Raw genomic sequence first — 12,317 nt, 5'->3', positions numbered from 1 at the left:
ATGCATCAGTCTGTGTGCAATGAATAAATATAATGTACAAGTTACACCTTTTGAATGCAATTACTGAAATAAATCAAGTTTTTCAAAATATTCTAATTTACTGGCTTTTACCTGTATACTATCATCATAATACAGTAATCACACAAGATAATCACATTGAATTATTTACATTATTTATAATCCAGGGTGTGGAGGGGGGCGCCGGATGTAAGTGTCAAAAAGACAGCCAAAAGAGTTTGATATGACAATAAATCTAAAGTTAAAGTATAGGGTAGAAATGCACCCATTTGCAGGAAATGTAGTCTTGATTTTCAAAATTTTCTTTCAAGGCTTGCATGTCTACATTAAAACATTCTTCTTCATACTGCATTAATATATGCTACTTTTAAACTTTCATGCAGAGAAGGAAATCACAACTAAAAAAATCACTAATTTTTTCATACGGTGTTGATCTGGAAATTTTTGCCTCGGCATTTTGATGGTGTGGACGTGTGGCACCGAACGGAGATAAGCGTCTCGACAGACGTTATAATATTTGAACAATGATGACGAAAACTGTTTTCTCTGTCGTGTCCGTGTGTCGAAAATTGTTATGCGCTTATTTTTTTATTTGATTTTGTGCGTGGCATATAATTGCTATGCGCAGAGGACGTTTAAACAGTGCGCAATTGCACAAGCGCACACCTTATAGAGAACGTTGGTCACACGGCTGCGCTAGCATCACAGCTAACGTTAGCCATGCTGCTACCTCTCTGCTCGGGGAGGACGTATACGTATGTGACGTATGACGTGACAGTATGTGACGTATGACGTGACAGTATGTGACGTGTGTAAGAAGGTGCGCTTGCTGTCTGTGAGAAGCACAGACACAGAAAAGAGTGAGAAGAGCCTGTCGTGTAATGCCAGCAGCTAAAAGCAACTGCGTGAGAATCCACATACCTGTGGATGTGTTGAAGGTGTGCTGGAAAATGCGGAACGGAAATTAGGGAGCAGCAGAAAAGTGGAATGTACTATTTAAATAGGTGCGTTGGAAAACACGGAGCGGAGTTTTTTTTTAACTGGATCTGGATCGGCATTTTCCCATGCCTTGCCGATACGCATTTTTTTGCAAATATCGGCGGCCAATTCGATCCAAATATCGGATCGGGACATCCCTAGGATGAATGGATTAATAGGTGCCACCCTATTGTCAGCCATGTATTACGTGGTACCTTGAGAGTAAGGTACTTTGAGATTTTTAGCCCGACGAAAAACACAAAGATTTGTATTTAAATACAAGTAAATATATATGTGTAACTGCCCCCCTCCCAGAAGCTCCTGTTTTTTTTAGCAATTGAACATGCAAAAATGTGCCTAAAAAAAGCACAATTTAAAGATGTTTTAGTGTTTTAAGAACTGAAAAATTATTAACAGAGTTTACATATATACAGTGTTGGCGCTAGGAATTTTCAAAATGGGGTCCCAGGTACCCAATCAAGTCATAAATATGGGGTCACCATTTTGAAAACAAATGCTAAATGTATGCATTATCCTGTTACATCTCACCTTCTATATTGTGTTTAGGATAAATGTTGTCATAAACGTTACTTAATTCATTAAAAAAATATTACAAAAGAAACAATTTTTTATGCATATGTAAATGTATTCAGTTATACACATTAATTCACTTTCTTCTTTCCTTCATGGATCTTAACTTTACCGCTGCCGGTAGTTTTTTCTACATTTGTATTTGATACATTGTAGGTGTATTAATTTCAGTATAAAAGTGTAAAAAGTTTTTGGATTCGGTCATGAAATTATGATAATCGTGTGCCAGGGCATGGATGCATATGACAAATTTAATTGATTATTCTCACCTGTATGTACAAACCCCGTTTCTATATGAGTTGGGAAATTGTGTTAGATGTAAATATAAACGGAATACAATGATTTGCAAATAATTTTCAACCCATATTCAGTTGAATATGCTACAAAAACAACTGTTCAAACTGATAAAAAAAAAAAAAGTTTTGCAAATAATCATTAACTTTAGAATTTGATGCCAGCAACACGTGACAAAGAAGTTGGGAAAGGTGGCAATAAATACTGATAAAGTTGAGGAATGCTCATCAAACACTTATTTGGAACATCCCACAGGTGAACAGGCAAATTGGGAACAGGTGGGTGTCATGATTGGGTATAAAAGTAGATTCCATGAAATGCTCAGTCATTCACAAACAAGGATGGAGCGAGGGTCACCACTTTGTCAACAAATGCGTGAGCAATATCACCACGTGGGCTCAGGAACACTTCAGAAACCCACTGTCAGTAACTACAGTTGGTCGCTACATCTGTAAGTGCAAGTTAAAACTCTCCTATGCAAGGCGAAAACCGTTTATCAACAACACCCAGAAACGCCATCTCCGTTGTGGTATTTTAGGCTTCATAATGCGCCACACATTTTCAATGGGAGACAGGTCTGGACTACAGGCAGGCCAGTCTAGTACCCGCACTCTTTTACTAGAAGCCACGTTGATGTAACACGTGGCTTGGCATGGTCTTGCTGAAATAAGCAGGGGCGTCTATGGTAACGTTGCTTGGATGGCAACATATGTTGCTCCAAAACCTGTATGTATCTTTCAGCATTAATGGCGCCTTCACAGATGTGTAAGTTACCCATGTCTTGGGCACTAATACACCCCCATACCATCACAGATGCTGGCTTTTCAACTTTGCGCCTGTAACAATCCGGATGGTTCTTTTCCTCTTTGGTCCAGAGGACACGACGTCCACAGTTTCCAAAAAAAATTTGAAATGTAGACTCGTCAGACCACAGAACACTTTTCCACTTTGTATCAGTCCATCTTAGATGAGCTCAGGCCCAGCGAAGCCGACGGCGTTTTTGGATGTTGTTGATAAACGGTTTTCGCCTTGCACAGGAGAGTTTTAACTTGCACTTACAGATGTAGCGACCAACTGTAGTTACTGACAGTGGGTTTCTGAAGTGTTCCTGAGCCCATGTGGTGATATCCTTTACACACTGATGTCGCTTGTTGATGCAGTACAGCATGAAGGATCGAAGGTCACGGGCTTAGCTGCTTACGTGCAGTGATTTCTCCAGATTCTCTGAACCCTTTGATGATATTACGGACCGTAGATGGTGAAATCCCTAAATTCCTTGCAATAGCTGGTTGAGAAAGGTTTTTCTTAAACTGTTCAACAATTTGCTCACACATTTGTTGACAAAGTGATGACCCTCGCCCCATCCTTGTTTGTGAATGACTGAGCATTTCATGGAATCTACTTTTATACCCAATCATGGCACCCACCTGTTCCCAATTTGCCTGTTCACCTGTGGGATGCTCCAAATAAGTGTTTGATGAGCATTCCTCAACTTTATCAGTATTTATTGCCACCTTTCCCAACTTCTTTGGCATGTGTTGCTGGCATCAAATTCTAAAGTTAATGATTATTTGCAAAAAAAAAAAAAAAGTTTATCAGTTTGAACATCAAATATGTTGTCTTTGTAGCATATTCAACTGAATATGGGTTGAAAATGATTTGCAAATCATTGTATTCCATTTATATTTACAGCTAACACAATTTCCCAACTCATGGAAACGGGGTTTGTACAACATGTAATTTACAGATGATCAAAAGCATTTATTCGGGTCGGAATGTCACATGTTACACCAACAACATTTTGACAATCAAAGCATGATCGCAAGAATCCACATTTTATATCATTGACATCGCTAATAACACGGAAGTGCTGCCGCTGACTGAGCAAGGAACAGAGCTCCGCCCCAATGCGCGCTCCCAGGGGATACAAAATATTTCAGGGACACAGAATTTCGCATGAAATTAAACAAAACAAAACCCAGGCGGAAAGCAATAATTGATAAAAAAACTAGCAAACCAGAGTTTTGACCCACGGAAGGCAGGGTCGGTAAAAAAATTTGAAAAAAATCTGGGTCCTAGGGACGCGTGGACTTCCAGAAATGCGCGTCCTTTTTTTTTCAATGCATAAAAAGACACAAAAAGTGCGTTAATGACAACATTTTAAATACATACCCCACTCATCCAAATGAATCACTGTCTGTTTTAGTCACTATGTTATTTAGTCACTACAGTAATTACAACTTGTGTTCACATCCACAGGAACCACATGAGTTAGCCTACTCTATACAGTATTTACAACCTTACTAGTGTTCACTTCACAGCCACAGATGGTTCATCTAGTTATTTACATAATTTAAACATTACTTTGGTTCATTCACACATTACTTTGGCATTTTTGCTTTGTTTGCCTTCCTGGCAAATTTCTGAGCAGTTTGCATTTTCCTTTTTGTTTCTGCTTTAGTGGATTCCGCCTTGGAATTTATAGCCAATTTCTGGCTCTTCGACTCCCTCTCCACTTCTAACTGCTCCAAATGCAAAAATCATAAAGAGTACAAATAATGTTTATTCTATTAGCTAACTTTCTTTATCTGAATCACCATTTGTGATTTATAGCATGAAATAACAAATATTTTGCAGTCATGTTGTTTGTTTCAAAATGATTCAATGTCAAAATATAAACAGTAGAAATTATGAACAAAATGTCAGCTACTATCTTGTTGTAAAACACCAATAAAAATGAAATGTAGCATTTAGACAGCCTATACTGTAGCAAAAGTCATCACATGTCTGCCACAATCATGTGTGTTCTTAAATGTGCATTCCACGTCTTCCATGTCAAGATTTGATTTGGGCTTACAAGGAAACAACTAAAATGAATAGGTTGGGCATTGTTTATCAAGATGCATACATTTGTCCAAATGTGGCCAAGTAGACGCATTGTGGGTTTCCTGGACATCGTCGACATCGCTAAAAGAAAAACCTAAGGAAGAGAATCCCCCCTGCCATCTTCCACTAGTTTTTTTAATATACAAATCACCCGCTTGAATATTCCCTCTTCTCTTCTCCGACTCTCTTGTTGAAGGGTCCCTTCCTGGTTCGATGACCCACCCTATCTTGCCTCTGATGGGCCTGTCCGTAATGTTTTGCCCTAATCTAACCGATCATGACTCATCATAGTAAACCAACCAACCAACCAATCATTGATTTTCTTGTACGTAAACCAACCAATCATCACTGATGTTTCCCGTATATTTTGTCCCCTGCCCGTGGAGTTGCTTCACTACGTAGCTTTGATTTTTAAGTTAATCGTTTTTAATGGAAAACCGTAGTTTTTACCACTAGATTATAAAAAATCTTACTCTTTACGGGAAAAACCGGAGTTGTTGGCATATATGGCAAAGAGGCGGATTAAGATTTTAACACACATTGTAGGTCCGAAAAAAACGAAGAAAAACGGAAAATAATTGTTTTATATTTTTACAGAGATAAAAAAGACGGATTTCCAACTATAGACGGAAAAATCACATGCTTGTATACAATAAATGTACATTAGGCCGTTGATAGAGGTTTTATTAATATCATTATATCGTGATAATGCATGTTGATAACACATTCTAGCATTGTCCCGCAAATATGACAGCAACAAGAGAACGGATTCATCCACAAATTATTGTAGCATCCTTGCTGGCCGCTAATTACCTTCTACAGTGCAAAACCACTTCTACATCAGCAATCCTCGCCTCCATGCTGGCAAATAAACCGTTTAGTATCATTATCACTGGAGGATGCACAATAGCTAATATGCTATACTACACACTGTAGGAGGATACAATAAGTCATACCAACAGCTAAGCAAGAGCTCTTGAATGGAAACAGAAGTGTGTGGATCGGTACAAATATCGACAGCTACAATACAAAGTATAGTATCAGTAAATTGTCGATAACGCAGTGATTAGATAGATATTTTGTGTTATCACAAAATCTTTTTTGTTGTTTTTGTTATTGTTTACAAATGCAGGAAACAAGTCTCTGGACACAGGAGTGATAAGAACAAAATCCACATGATTTAAATTAGAGCCAATAGTAGAAAGTAGGGCTGGGCGATATATCGAATATACTCGATATATAGCGGGTTTGTCTCTGTGCGATATAGATAATGAACTATATCGTGATATTCGAGTATACGTTCTCACGCAGTTGCTTTTAGCTGTGGGCATTACACTACAGGCGTTTCTCACTCTTTCTTGTCTCCTTCTCACAGAGACATAAAACAAGCAAATCTTCTTACATAAGTCACATACTGTCGCGCGTGCAACGTCACACGCCCTCGCAGAGCAGAGAGGTAGCAGCGTGGGTAACGTTAGCTGTGATGCTAGCGGAGAGGTGCGGGTGGTAATACGAAAGAGAGAAGGTGCCAATCTGGTAACAAATGAAGGAATAATTAATTCCCAAGAAAAACAGCAGGGTCCATCGTCTGGCGGTGGTTTTGCTTCAAGCGGAAATATGTCGAAGAGAACAGTTCTATGTCAAGTAATATGTCAGTAATATGTCAAAAACGTTTCTACAAAAAGTAGCAGCTCTACCAATGTAGCATAATTTGAAAAGTCACCCACTAGAGAATGAAGAGTGCTTGAAACGCCGCATGTTAACATCTCCGTTCGGTGCCACAGCCAAAAAAATGCAGAAGCAACCATTTCCAGATCAACACCGTATGAAAAAATAGTCAAAAACAGAAGGAGATAACGCAGTAACCTACCACATAGTGAAGGATGTACACTATTTGATTTCCTATTATGCAGCTCATTTTTATTTGACAGTTATTGAAATATTTTGTGTGACATCATGCACAAAAGTGCACTTTTATTTGTTTTAAACTATTGTAGTGGCGTTCTGTACAAAACGTACACTTTAATTTAGTATTGTTTTGATATGTCATCTTAGTGACATTTTGCACAAAAGTGCACTAATAGCATGTTTTAAAATGTCACTTTCTGTTTTGGAAATTACATGAATGTTTGTGCCACTGCTTAATAACTGTTTAATAAATACAGTTTTGGTAAATTGACTTAGTTGTGATTTCCCTCTCTGCATGAAAGTTTAAACTGAGCATATATTAATGCAGTATGAAGAAGAATGTTTTAATGTAGACACATAGAATCATCATACTGGTGTGATTATATGCATCAAGTGTTAATTCAAGGCTAAGGCAAAATATCGAGATATATATCATGTATCGTGACATGGCCTAAAAATATTGAGATATTAATAAAAGGCCATATAGCCCAGCCCTAGTAGAAAGTAACTCATGTATTTAATTTATATCGTTACAATGCCATCATGTGATTTTGTCTGATTATAATTATGGTCAAACATTTATCATTCAATCATTTTGAAAATTAGAAGGATCAGCAGAGGTATGACCAATACTGCCCCTTTAACGACTGTACTTAGTATTGATCGATACACAAATTTAACAAAAATGTAAAAGTATCAAATAACAGAAGAATATGTGTTTATTATATTTAAACAGAAAATAGAACCATGTTAAAACAGAAAGAAACCAGATATTAACAGTAAATTAACAAGTAGAATAATAATAATATTTGGGGGGAAATAGTACAACTGGAAATTATGCAATATGTGACTGCATATGTCAGCAGCAAAATTTGAAGACTTTGTACCCATTTTGAAATGGTTCGCTTATCGCTTATCATACAAATAACATTGTGAAAAAAAACTCTTATTGCATGAGGCTGCAATATATATCAGATTATATATCATATCACACTCTTTTTTTTTTTTTGCCTTTTTTAAAAAAATGACTGACATGGCCATTTGTGTAAATTCAATGACGACGTAGTTTGCAAACATCCCCCCACTGCAACTCACCATCCCAAATAGATTGCAGTGCAGTGCAGAGGTTTCAAAACCTTCTCGCTGTGTGCACTTGTAAAGGACAGCTACACATGTATCAAGTTTATTGTTAGTCCTTTTTTCCATTATTGATTACTATTTGAAAGAGTTAAAAAAAAATAGATTTTTAATGTGTAATAACAAAACTAACTGGAAATCTCATACAAAAAAATAAAACATAAGGTAGCAAGAAATATTTCTATAATGAATAATGCTAAATATTTTCTCTACCAAAAATCACAACACATTCTTTATTATTTGTTAGTGTAACCATATCAGAGTTATTGTGTAGAAATATGGGGAACTAATGTGTTACAAAAAAAAACAGTTAGAACAATACAAAATGTTGGATATAGAGAACATAGAAACCCTTAATCTATTAAATCCAAAATATTGAAATTCAATGATTTGGTAAATTTGCAAACTGATAGAATTATGCCCAAAGCAAATTATAACCTGCTACCAGGAATGTACAACAGACTATCTTTGAATCTCAGTAAAACTAAAATAATGCTATTTGATAACAGTAAAAGGGAAAGTCAAACACAAATACAAATAGACAGAGTAGACATTGAAAGGGTAAAAGAAATCACATTCTTGGGTGTAATAATAGATGCTAAAACCTCTTGTAAAAAATATACAACATAAAGTAGCAAGAAACACGTCAATAATGAATAAAGCAAAATATGTTCTGGATCAAAAATCTCTTCACATTCTCTACTGCTCAGTAGCGTTACCATATCTGAGTTACTGTGTAGAAATATGGGAAAACAACTACAAATGTGAGCTTCATTCACTAACGGTGTTACAAAAAATATCAATTAGAATAATACATAAGGTTGGATATAGAGAACATACAAACCCTTTATTTATTGAATCAAAAATATTGGAATTCAACGATTTGGTGCATTTGCAAACATCTAGAATGGTGTACAAAGCAAACTATAACCTCCTATGTACAACAATTCGTCAGAAGAAGACAAATATAATCTGAGAGGAAAATCTAATTTAAAACATTTTTATGCGTGTACAACACTTAAAACAATTAGCATATCCATATGTGGAATTAAATGATGGAATGAAAGAAATCACACGAAGCACCAATATGATTCAGTTTAAGAGACTGTTCACACTACAAGTGTTCAAAAAGTACAAAGAATAACAATTATGATGAACATCTTGAACCTTTTTTTTTTAGAGCTATCCATCCATCCATTTTCTACCGCTTATTCCCTTTTGGGGTCGCGGGGGGCGCTGGAGCCTATCTCAGCTACAATCGGGCGGAAGGCGGGGTACACCCTGGACAAGTCGCCACCTCATCACAGGGCCAACACAGATCGACAGACAACATTCACACTCACATTCACACAATGATTATGTATTTAATATTTGTTTACTTACTTATAGTACACTACCGGTATTTATTTATCCACTATTATGTTACTAACAGAGAACAACAAAATGGGATAAAATTGCTATGGTATGAAAAGAGGTACGATTAAAAAAGCTCTGCTTCTTCCTACTCCTTTTCAGATGTGCTTAATGAAACAATTGGAAATATGTGATGCATTACATTGTATCGTATGCATGTTCGAAATAAACTGAAACTGAACTGAACTGAAAATATTGAAACTCAATGATTTGGTAAATTTGCAAAACGCTATTATGCACAAAGCAAATTATAACCTCCTACCAGGAATGTACAACAATTATTCTCAACAAAAGAGAAATATAACCTTAAACAAAAATATAACTTAAAACAATTGTATGGGCGTACAACATTTAAAACGTATAGTATTAACAGTATGTAGAATTAAATTATAGAATGGATTTAGCAAAGAAGCAAATAAATGCATTAATTTGATGCTGTTTAAGAAACTGTTCAAACTACAAGTGTTTACAAGAAAGAAGAATTATGATAAACATCTTTAACTTATTGAAATAGGACATTATTTCATTAATATAATCATAACTGACCGAACTATTTATGAAGAGAACTGTTGTATTTCGAAATAATTTATGTTAATTGTGTAAAAATTGAGAACATGAAGTGAACATATGTGTTAGTAATTGCTATGAGGTAGAAAAGGGGTACGATTAAATAAACCTTGTTTCTTCCAACTCCTTTTCGCACATGTTGAAAAGAAAAATTTAAATATGTAAAATATGTGATGTATCATATTGAAACTGTATACATGTTTGAAATAAACTTCAACCAACCTTAGACTTAACACAAACAGGAGCTGACATGTTGTGTTGGGGTTAGAAATGGTATTACATTGCAACAGTCAAAAGCAGAGAAGTCCAAACTTTTTTCATCAAGAGACACATTCTTAAAAACCTAAAAATGCATTATAAGACATTTAGATTTTTTTTAAAGCTAAAAAAGCTACTGTTTATGTAGAATAAAAAACAGTAATGTCAGCTTTTGATTATCCGTAACACTTTTTCTCATACATTATGGTGTTTTGCATTTTCCCCTCCCATATTGCTGTTTGTTTTTGTGTGTATTTTTACAATGTGCCGTGGGCTTACAGAACTATTATCGGCGGACCACAAATGGCGTGGAACGCCCCTGGTCTATACAAAACAGTTTTACGGTATCACCGTTTTCTCGTAATGTATACAAACTGAAACATAAACATTTGTACGAGGAATATAAAAGTGGTAGTTAATTTGCAGGGATCCTGCCATTGCACTAATACAAGCAGTACACTAATACTAGTACATTTCCAATTATCATTTTCAAATATCCATATGTCAATGAAATCACCTGGCGACTTAACAAAAACACACTGTAATGTTAAACACGCAAATAAAGATATTCTTTCAGCGTGTATAGAGAGGGGAACATGGCAACGAGTGTGGTTTAAACTATTATTCGTACTTGTGGTCATTATTAATAACAGAAATGTAGTAATGCTGGATGACATATTTGTGAATGTTAGGAGAAAATACTCAATGCTCAGTAATGTGTAGCAAACACATTACGATGCAACGATAAAGTATCGTTTGTCCATATGTAACGTGTACTAACCAGATGGTTGTAGAAAGCTTCATTATCGCCACCATGCTTGATTTAGTCCAGTTTTATAGCGGTAAAAACCAGCAGAAAGGCGGGTCCAGCTAAGCTAGCTGCCATGTTAGCCGTCCGCCATGATGAAAGCTGCTGTGACAAGATGTTACATCATCAACATGACGCTGCGTCTACTTCTCCACTCAGGAAGTTCCGTTCTTCACAAGTCATGATAACAACCTTGACAGCAACACTTCTCGGACATGTTTTCAGCGTGTTGAATCTGGGCATAACCACTACAGCAATGTACTACAAACATACAAAACATGTCTATATTCACATGCACACTTTATTAAAGGTAATGTTTTCAACGACTTGCTTGTCCATCCCATCCATCCATTTACTACCGCTTGTCCCTTTCTGGGGTCGCGGGGGGTTGCTGGAGCCTATCTCAGCTGCATTCGGACGGAAGGCAGGGTACCCCTGGACAAGTCGCCACCTCATCACAGGGCCAACGACTTGCTTGTGCATACATGTAATGGAATTGCAGGTTTTTTTGTTTTGTTTTTAACTTAAATTCACATGTGCGTCTCTAATCATTGTTGATTTAGGTTGCACATTAGAGTTACAGGAAAAAGAAGGGAGTTATTCCCTTTCATAAAAACGTTATCATAATGACATTATGATATGATAAATGGGTCCAAAAAGTATTTGATAAAGTTGTTATTGAATACTTTTTTTGTCCCATTTGCTTTTAACAAAATAAATCAAGTATTGTGAGTGTATCTTACCTTTCTGTATTTGTATCTGAAGCAACAATCGCTATCCTCCATGAAAAGGTACTTTGTATGATCACATTCATTTTGTCTTAAAGTCCAGTTTAGAGAAGTATTTAATCTTGGATACAGTATTAAACAGTGTTGGGACTAGTTTCGGCGGTAACTAGTAATCAAACGCGTTATTTGTTATATTCAGTAACTCAGTTACTACAAGATGTGTTACTGCGTTATTTTACGTTATTTTTTTTATGTAGTATCGGCTAGAAACAGAAGATCTGAGTGTGTTTTATTGCAGCGCTGCGGTGGAAAAGAAAAGGCGTGCTTTGTGTGGGTGGGGGGGTGGGGGGGGGCTCCCATACCGTAGTTGGGGGGCACAGGGGAGACGTTCCTCCAGGGCCTATGTACTTCGGGGCTAACAACCAGGGGCGCCGCTAGGGATTTTGGGCCCCATGAAAATAATCTTTACAGGGCCCCCAACACAGTGTCATTATTTTTTTCTGTATTATAATTTCATCATCATTAGGGGCCTCTCTGGGCCCCCCTCCATCATGGGCCCCGAGAATCCGTCTCCTTTACCCCCCCTTTTCGGCGCCCCTGCTAACAACCTTCACTTTACCCGGAAGTGGGTCTTTACAACTGAGGGTGAATGACGAGCCCGGCGGTTTGTTGCACCTTTGTGACTTTATTGGACGCAGCCATCCACCAAGCTATAGAGCACCTGCACGCAC

The 12,317-nt window shown here is 36.8% G+C and overlaps 1 protein-coding gene across 1 annotated transcript in view; it reads right to left on the bottom strand.

Moving 5' to 3' along the window:
- Positions 1–11,017, bottom strand: part of fbxw2 (F-box and WD repeat domain containing 2) — a 78,469-nt gene extending 67,452 nt beyond the window's left edge. The window contains exon 1 of the mRNA XM_061980583.1: positions 10,832–11,017. The gene's annotated coding sequence lies outside the window, so the exon portion shown is untranslated. The remainder of the gene's footprint in view (positions 1–10,831) is intronic.
- Positions 11,018–12,317: the final 1,300 nt, after the last annotated feature.

This window comes from Nerophis lumbriciformis, linkage group LG20 (genome assembly GCF_033978685.3).
Source record: "Nerophis lumbriciformis linkage group LG20, RoL_Nlum_v2.1, whole genome shotgun sequence".
Lineage (NCBI taxonomy): Eukaryota > Metazoa > Chordata > Actinopteri > Syngnathiformes > Syngnathidae > Nerophis > Nerophis lumbriciformis.
Note: the sequence above shows the minus strand (reverse complement) of the source record. Positions and strands in the feature narration are given on the sequence as shown.